Genomic DNA, 8,912 nt, shown 5'->3' on the forward strand with positions numbered 1-8,912 from the left:
ACACACAGCAGTGAACATACTCACACACTGTGTACACACACCCAGAGCAGTTGTACATCATTAATTGCAAGAAGTTATTTATTTAGTTCTTCTTCTTATTATTATTATTATTATTTAATTATTTGGCTTTTTTGTAGCCATTGCATAGCTCGGGCTCTTTGTTCATCTCAAGTTTGGAAAAAAGAAAAAAAAAATCACCAGTTTAATAATTTGTCAGGCAAAAATATAATAATAATAATAATAATAATAATAATTATTATTATTATTATTATTATTATTATTATTACTTAATAATCAAAAATATATAATAATAATAATAATAGCTATACTTTAAGAACAATAGCAATAATAATACATTTATTAGGGGGGGAAACTATAATAATAATTATAATTACCATATGAACAATAAACAAAAATAGAATAATATTATTTATGTTATATTCTTAACTATTATTATTATTATTATTTCTTAAAAATAAAAATAATAGCTGTACTTTAAGAACAATAGCAATAATAATACTTTCATTAGGAAATAAAAATACAAAAAAAAAACAATATTAATTACTATTATAACCTTATAAGCATTAAACAAAATAGAATAATATTATATATGTTATATTTTTAACTATTATAATAATTATTATTATTTCTTGAAATATCATAATTATAATTGCTGTTGTTATTAAATAATGATAACAATTATGATGTTAAAATAAATGACAACAATACTAATAATAACAATTATTTTTATAGATTATTATAATAAAACATCCTATAATAATACACACCAGCCTCAGAGCGGATATTGTCCTCTGGTCTAGTGGCACTAAGCAGGTGGTGCTTAAAGAGTTAACAGTACCCTTGGAAAAAAGCATGGAGGAGGATCATGACTGAAGCACAAGAAATATCAAGACCTTATCCCTTGAAAGCCAGCAAAATGGATGGCAGGCCTGAAATTTCCCAGTAGAGGACGGCTGCAGAGGTTTTGCTGGGCAGTCACTCCGGAGAACCCTTGGGCTGCTGGGTATTGAAGGGATGGCCACGAAACAGCTGGTAGGCAAGGTTACTGAACAGACTGAAACAGCATCTCATTGGATCTGGATGCAGCGGGAGGACAATTGAAGGACGAACAACGACATAGAGTTGGTGGTGGTCAGCAGGGGTAGATCTAGGACGCAGAATCTGCTGTTGAGCCTTCCCGAAGTGTCATGGGCTTAAATTGGTGAAGCACCAATGAAGGGGGGTGCTCAACTGATGACCAGCTTTAACTACCAACTCTGTGACCTGGTGCTTGATAGTTAAAGAGAAGGAGAGGAGAAGCAATGCCACTGGCTCACAGTTGGTGCAGGGCCTGTAAAGGGCTTAAACAACAATATTAATATAATATAATATAATTGTTTGAGTGAAATAACTGTGCATCTCTCTTTACAAACAATTTGTGAGTTTAGTTACTTAGATTAGACTAGATTTTACCTCCTCGTTGCTAAGAAATATAATGCAGAGAACCCATATCTAAGCCATTTTTATAAATAAAAGTCTTTGTGTTGTCCAACACTTGAATGTTTCTCTGTGTGCAGTGGGATCTCCAGTCTCTCTCTCTGTACGATTGGGGTGCGTGTGTGTGTGTGTGTGTGTGTGTGTGTGTGTGTGTGTGTGTGTGTGTGTGTGTAAATGCGTTTGTGTGTGTCAGTTAAACAGATCGGTGGTTAAACTGACTTGGAACTACCTGTGCATTAAACTGTTTTAATGCATACCCGCCAGCCAATCAGAATCGAGTATCCAGACAGACCATGAAATAAAATATAAAAATAGTAATTATGGAGATATATATAAATACTTTTTTTCTTTTCTTTTTTTTTTTTCCTGAAGGATACAAGAGCTAGTAGGGAATTTCAGGCTTGATCTCCTGATTGTCTGGGAATTTTGGCCGAACAATGGCGAGCTCACGGCCTGCATGCTGTGAAGTTCGCCCTGCTTTCGTTCTCAACTCACTTCTTTTAAAACTGAAGGGTGGCAGGAGGAGGTGGCGTACAGATGTGGACCTGTAGAGGGCAAAACAGCGGGTGGGAGCGAGTGGGGTGGGGGGCATCTGTTTGTGCATTGTATGTGTTTTCCCCGAGTCAACAGTAGAGGAAATGAATGCAGCAGCTAAATATACAAACATCACAATAAGCTAACGAATAGCAGCTGCACGCGGAAGGCTAATGCAATGAGTATAATAACAGATGAAGACAGCCGGCGGATATGAGGATCTGGTAATGAAATATATGGACGGATTGATAGTTTGATGATGTGAACTGGAGGTCAAGGAGAGTGTGGAGAGCCAGGTGAATTACATATTTGATTGGTTGCTAACGCCCAACTGTTCTCAATGTGTCGCTGTGTTTAGGTGTTTGTGTGCGATCATCATAGCAGCGGGTCATGAGGGAATCACCGTTCCAGGCTGGAGGAGAAAACAGGAAGCTGCGCTGATGGTTTTTTCCCTCTAACTGGTGTTAATGTGGAGCCGGGATTCTGGATTCGACCCAATGATCATAGAGAGACACAGAGCTTCACTGTACGCCTCGACCTGTACAGAATCATTACCACTGCAGCTGTCTGCAAGAAAACATCCACAATTAGTTGTTTGTGTTATATCTTTATCTCCCTATATTTACAGATCTGCCCTTTTCGGGAAAGATTTACTAAACAGCAAATTAGCATGAGTGTGCAATCCCATAAAAGTGCAGATGGGAGTGGAAAGTTCTGAGAACAAAAGCGCAAAATGGTTTAAGATGCTTTAGATATATATATAGTGTCAAAAGTGGGTTTTCTAAAACATACCATATTTACAAATTTACAGTAAGATCACACCAATGTGCCTTTAAGACTAGTCAAGTCACCTGGTGGTCATCTTGGTTACGATCCCAGGTGGCCATTTTGCATGTTGTTTTTAGGCATAATTTTGGTGCATTCAAGTCATGTCAGAAAGATTGCACATAAATGCCACCACAAAATTGTAATTAGAATTTCTTTAAGCCCAGAGTTTTCAAGTTCGATACATGTGAGAAAATAAGGCAGAAGCAGTAGAGTCTGTATTGAGAGTAAATTTGTTTATTAATTAAGATGAATAAAAATTATGAATAATATATACAATAAAACTAAGGTGCATGTACAGATTTGCATTGCATTTACAAGACTTTCATTAATTAAATAAAAACATAACACTTTATTAATCATCTTGTAGATGTAGTGGTGAATGCACCAATTGGCACCGACACTTCGCTAATGATTCTTGAGCACAAATTTAGTTTAATTAAACATCAAAATTGTAACTGAATGATTTTTTTTTTGATAAACCCAGACCTAAGTGGCATTTACAAAAAAAAAAAAAAAAAAGAAAATAGTAGCCGGAAGCTTTGCATGTTCTTAAACAGTTTCTTCCTGTCTAAGTGGGCATTACATGGACAAAATAAGCTGCGATGTAGACCTGACTTTATGCTGAGTGAAAGAAATACTGGTTTTGTGAAACTTTTTACTCTCTAGATGAAGTGAAGCTTCACTATAAACGGAAATCGAAACTAAAAAAAGAAAAGCTTTTCCTAAAACATTGTATTTTTCATGCCAGACCAGTAGTTGGCGATGTCACATTGTAAAGAAACACCATGCACCTGTGTACACACGCATTCCTATAGACTGAACTTATAATACGCTTGCTCATGATGTCACCGTATTCATATCGTAGTTTACACAGAAATAATAACAGCATCGTTTTTAAAGACAGGCACTTTGAAACCCGTTTTCGGGTTTGGATTTTCAAGCCCACGTGGTCATGTTAATGGATGGCTAAAATGCTAATTTTCTGTTCTTGTCAGTGCTCCCTAAATTAAAACAAGGCCCTTATCAATTAATGTTCCACACATGTGCCACCCACACCTTACCTAAATGTCACTACTAGCCATATAAACACATTAATTATTATTATTGATGATCTTTCCAGTGTGTTTTTTTATAGTGTCACATGCACAGTTTTAGCACCAGAATACGATTACAATTTCCACTCTCAAATATTTATGCAGGCTCTATAAATACATCCCTCATTAGCTTCCTCTTCTGAAACAGAAACTTAATGTCATGTTATACACAGTCTTTGTCATCCAGAGCTGAATTTTCAGAAATTGTATCTCATCTCTTGCTGTCCTGCCTCAGATTATAGTCTCTACATTCTTCTTTTAATGTGAGCATATGGGAGTTTTTTATTTTTTATCATTTATCAGGGGGAAAATGTAATCATTTAGAAAATAATAGCAGACATCAGCTTGATAAGTATAATAATTTGAGGTATAACTCATGTCTGTAACCCAATGCTTTCAATGAACTCTGTTTGGTATTGCAGTCATGTAAGTCATTGCAGTCTCTTTTTAGAGATATCTTGTTTCGTTGAGATTTGGCAACATTAAGATCAAATTTCAAGCATATCTGTAAATCAGTGGTTTGTAATCCACGATTAAACCAAAGCCAACATGAAATCCACTCCTCTGATAAAAGACACTCCAGCCTCTGTTCTAGCTCGAGCATGTCATATATCTCACATCTTCATATCTGGCTTCCCACCATTTTGGTCATTGCATGAATGGGCAACAAATCTCTGCCAATCAAACCGTGCTTGTTTATACACAACAAATCAGATGCAAACAGATACAGACAGAGTTTGACTAATCTAGAACTCTTTCACCGGGACTTCTACAATTCATTGTCAAATGCATAATTCAAGATGATTAAAGGACGCAACTTGGGTTTATGTTTTCCAAAACTATATCTTCAGTCATTCTTGTGTAAAAAAAAAAAAAAAAAAAAAAAAGAGTTTGGTTAGTGCACTCTTAGCAAATGTAGAAAAAGTGAGAAAAAGTCACAAAGATGCAATTACAAGAAAAGGTCATTTACGAGAAATAAAGCTGCAATTGTGACACTCGATACAGTTGTGAATATGAAGTCACAAATGGAAAATATAAAGGTGCAACTGTGAGAAAAATCTAAACTTATAAGAAAGTTGCAATTCTGAAAAATATAGTTTTAATTGTGTGGAATTATAATGCCACAGTTATTAGCAATTGTTTGTTTTTAATTGAAATGGTTATATATACATTTCATTAACAAGAAAGCCACATTTATGAAAAATAAAGTTGTAATTGGGATATACTTCATGATTGCAGTTGTGAATATAAAGTCATAATTGTAATATAAAGGTACAATTGCGAGAAAAAGTCACAATTATACTTAGATACTGTCGTATTTGTTTAGTAATAACATTGCAATTGTTAGAAATTGTAAGTTGTTAATTGCAATTGTTCATTATAAAGTTCGAATTTTTTATGTTTTTTTTATTTTTTACTGTATTATTATACAGTTTTAATTACAAAAACGTCACATTTATGCAAAATATAGTTTAAACTGTGACATACTTCACAATCGCAATTGTGAAAAAAGTTGTAATTGTGAGAAATAAAGTCGCAGTGAAAATTGTGTAATTGTGAAGCATACATTCACATAAAAAATGAAAAGTTGCCACTGCGATAAGATGCCATTCTCTTTTGCAAATAAAATGTGTAATTGTCATGTATTGTGGAAATTGTGAAGTAAAATTCACATTTACGAGAGATAAAGTAGTTATTGTGAAATACTTAACAAGTGCAGTTATAAATATGAAGTCACAACTTTAAAATATTAAATGGCAATTGCAAGAAAAAGCAACAACTATGTAAGAGAGTCACAATTATGAAAAATAAAGTTTTAATTGTAAGGTACTGTCGCAATGTTGCAATTGTTCTTTGTTAATTGTAATTTTAGATATAAAGCTATTATGAAAAAAGTAACATTTATGAGAAATAAAGCTGTAATTGTAACAGTTTACAAACACAACTGTAAATATCACGTAATTGTGAGAAATAAAGTTGTAATGATAAAAAAAGGCAAACGGAATATAAGGTTGCAGAAAAAATAAACAATCATGAGAAATAGTTTCATTAACAAGAAACAAATAAGATAAATAAAATGTATAAAATTTAGATGAAAGCAAAATTGTGAGATTGTGAGATTATTTTATTTGAGCTATGAAGTTCTGAGACACAGACGCATAAGTAAAAAGAATCAAAGTTTTTTTACTACTTCCACTGTTTCCCTGCATCATATATTTGAGAGCAAAGCTGGAAACAGGTCGGGTTTCTAGTTGAAACTAGTTTCTGATTAAGTGTTTGCAAAAGTACAAGCTTTTGCTTAGCTTGTGAATGAAAGTTTGTCATGTAAGTCTGGGAGGTTACACAGTTGAGCATGAGGTATTGGTGTCAGGTTCTTAATGAATGGGCAAACTTAGGTGTGTTTTCTGTGAGTGAGGGGTTAGTCTTACCACAGGAGCCGGGGCCACTGGTAAAGGAATTGTCCCACAGGCATGTGCACAGCTAATGGGAGGCCAACCGCAAATATTCAGGGGTCAGATCTTCACACATGCTTAATAATCAGTGAGAACACAGGTAGACGGTAATTGCACAAATTGAGAGTGCAGAGCAAGCTATGTTCACATGTACAGTAAGTCCAGTTAAAGAGGCATTTATTGGTTAAATTACAAGCTGACTAGCTGGTCCAGATTGAAGTTCATGGCTGAGGTTACCTTCAGAGTCACAGTCTTTCCCTCAGAGGTACTGGAGGCTGATTGGATGGGAAGTGGAAACTGAGGCATGCTGTAATTCAGCACTGTTGACACCTGCTGTCACTGAAACTCAGTCCAAACCTCACATACCAACAATATGAGCTTGACTGAAATTTTAGCCTGAAAATGGTAAGTATCTGTAATTTTTGAATACAGTGCACAGATGGATAAAGGAACCTCTGGAGATTCATAATCAGTTTTGTTTTATTAAAACAGAGCTGAATTTGTGTTTGTGTGTGTGTTATATGTATCTCATTAAAAATGTTTTACCATGCCTTCATTTTTTTTTTTTTCAAATGAGTTTTATGTATAGACTTTATTGTTTTACCATTATCTCAGATTTTCAACCTCAAACCTTGAAACAATTTTCGCTTAGAAACTGCTAGCAAATTTCACAAATAATGGCGAACAAACGACAAGTGACATTTTTACACAGGAAGACTGAAATAGGATTTTCTTGTAGAATATACTCGTATAATCATAATTCTATTTTCATCTTTGAAAAATCTATTTTTACAGTCTATGAAAATCCTTCTTCAAAATATGAATTAAAACTTTTGAATTCAACGTTTTCAAATTCAATATTTGTTGTGTCAAATGTATAGAATAAAAAAAAATGACAAGGTGTCATTTCATCCACACCAAATTGTCAAATGTTTTTTCTTCTTCTTTATTTCCCCCAAAAGGTGCATTTATTTACCAAGAAGAAGAAAGGAAATATGTATGATGTGTAAGGAAAACAAAGAAATATCAAGCTAAATATCACATATTGTTAATCAAGTTGTAATTTTGTCAATTTAAGCAAAATGTGTGTAAATATTATAAGAATGGATAAGATGCCAGCTATGAAATTAGATAAAGCAACACAAAGGAATCTGACATTTAATTCCTGAAATGTAAAAACTGTCGTTTCCATCACAGAATGATATAAAGATAAAATAAACAACAGAATTTGTCTAAAAATTGTTAGTGGTGAACTAGTTAAAGTGTGACAAAACTTTTTTCCCTTTTTTTTTTTTTTTTGGAGGACAAAAGTATCAATATTTGAACACATATATCTTCTTACTGAAGGCGGATATATTGTAATATATTGTAATAACCAACTACCTGTCAAACACGTGTACGAATTAACCAGTCAACTCCCAACTTAACCCAGAACCCAAACACACCCAAGCATTAATCTTCGGACAGTGCTCTGCAACCCTGTGGGAACGTAAAAATCACCATGAGGTCTCTTTGATACCTCGATTGTTTCTCCTAGACAGTACGTTTTTTGATTTGTTGTGTTCCTAACTCTCACAGGTGGCTGCATGTTGAAAGCACGTGTGACTTAAGGTCTCAGAGAAGTGTTTTAAGGTTCTGGGAAAAGTCCCAGAGCATGAAGGGTCTCTCTCTCTCAAACTCTGAGAGCATCCGTTCCAATGTTCTCTCCTTTCCTGCTCCAAGTCCTCAGAGGTTGAGGAAAACGGTACCTGAGGGAATACAGGGACTTTGGCCGCCCTCACTCACTCTGACACACACACCTCAGTCTTTCCCTTGTTCTCATATGCGCTCCTCCTCTCATTAATATTGTACAGTCAAACAGAAGGACTTGCCCTAACAGTCCCAGAACTCCTCTGTAGGCCCCACAGGTCAGCGCTCGCACTGAAACATGTTTGTCTGTGTGCTAACTGGCCCATAATTAGACATGATTTGTAGTGTGAACGTGTGTACGTACATCTATTAAAGCCTTTGGAATACTATAATAACACACAATCTAATCAACATTAAAAAAAACATGTGTAGTCACAGCTTCTACAATAGACTTAAAACATGTTTAGTCAATAGATTATCAGTTGAATCCTTTTTGTATTCATTACAAGAAATAAAGTTGCAATTTTGAGATATAAAGTTACAATTACTAGAAAAAACGTCTTAATTGGACTTGAAATGATTGAAGTCTTAAATAAACTTGCAATTTGTCACAGTTAGAACAAATAAAGATGGAAATTTGAGACATTAAGTCACGATTATGAGAAATAATGTTGAAATCGTAAGTTATGAAGTTGCAATTACAAGAAAAAATCCTAAAGTGTGAGTCAAATGAAGTCGCAATTACGCAAAAGTCATTTGTTAGAGGTGATGTCACAGTTATGAGAAAACCAAGATATAAAAGTCCCAAATTTGAGATATTAAATAACACTACAAGAAATACAATTACAATAGCAAAATATAGTTGCTGTTACAAGAA

Source organism: Carassius gibelio, chromosome A22 (genome assembly GCF_023724105.1).
Source record: "Carassius gibelio isolate Cgi1373 ecotype wild population from Czech Republic chromosome A22, carGib1.2-hapl.c, whole genome shotgun sequence".
NCBI classification, from domain to species: domain Eukaryota; kingdom Metazoa; phylum Chordata; class Actinopteri; order Cypriniformes; family Cyprinidae; genus Carassius; species Carassius gibelio.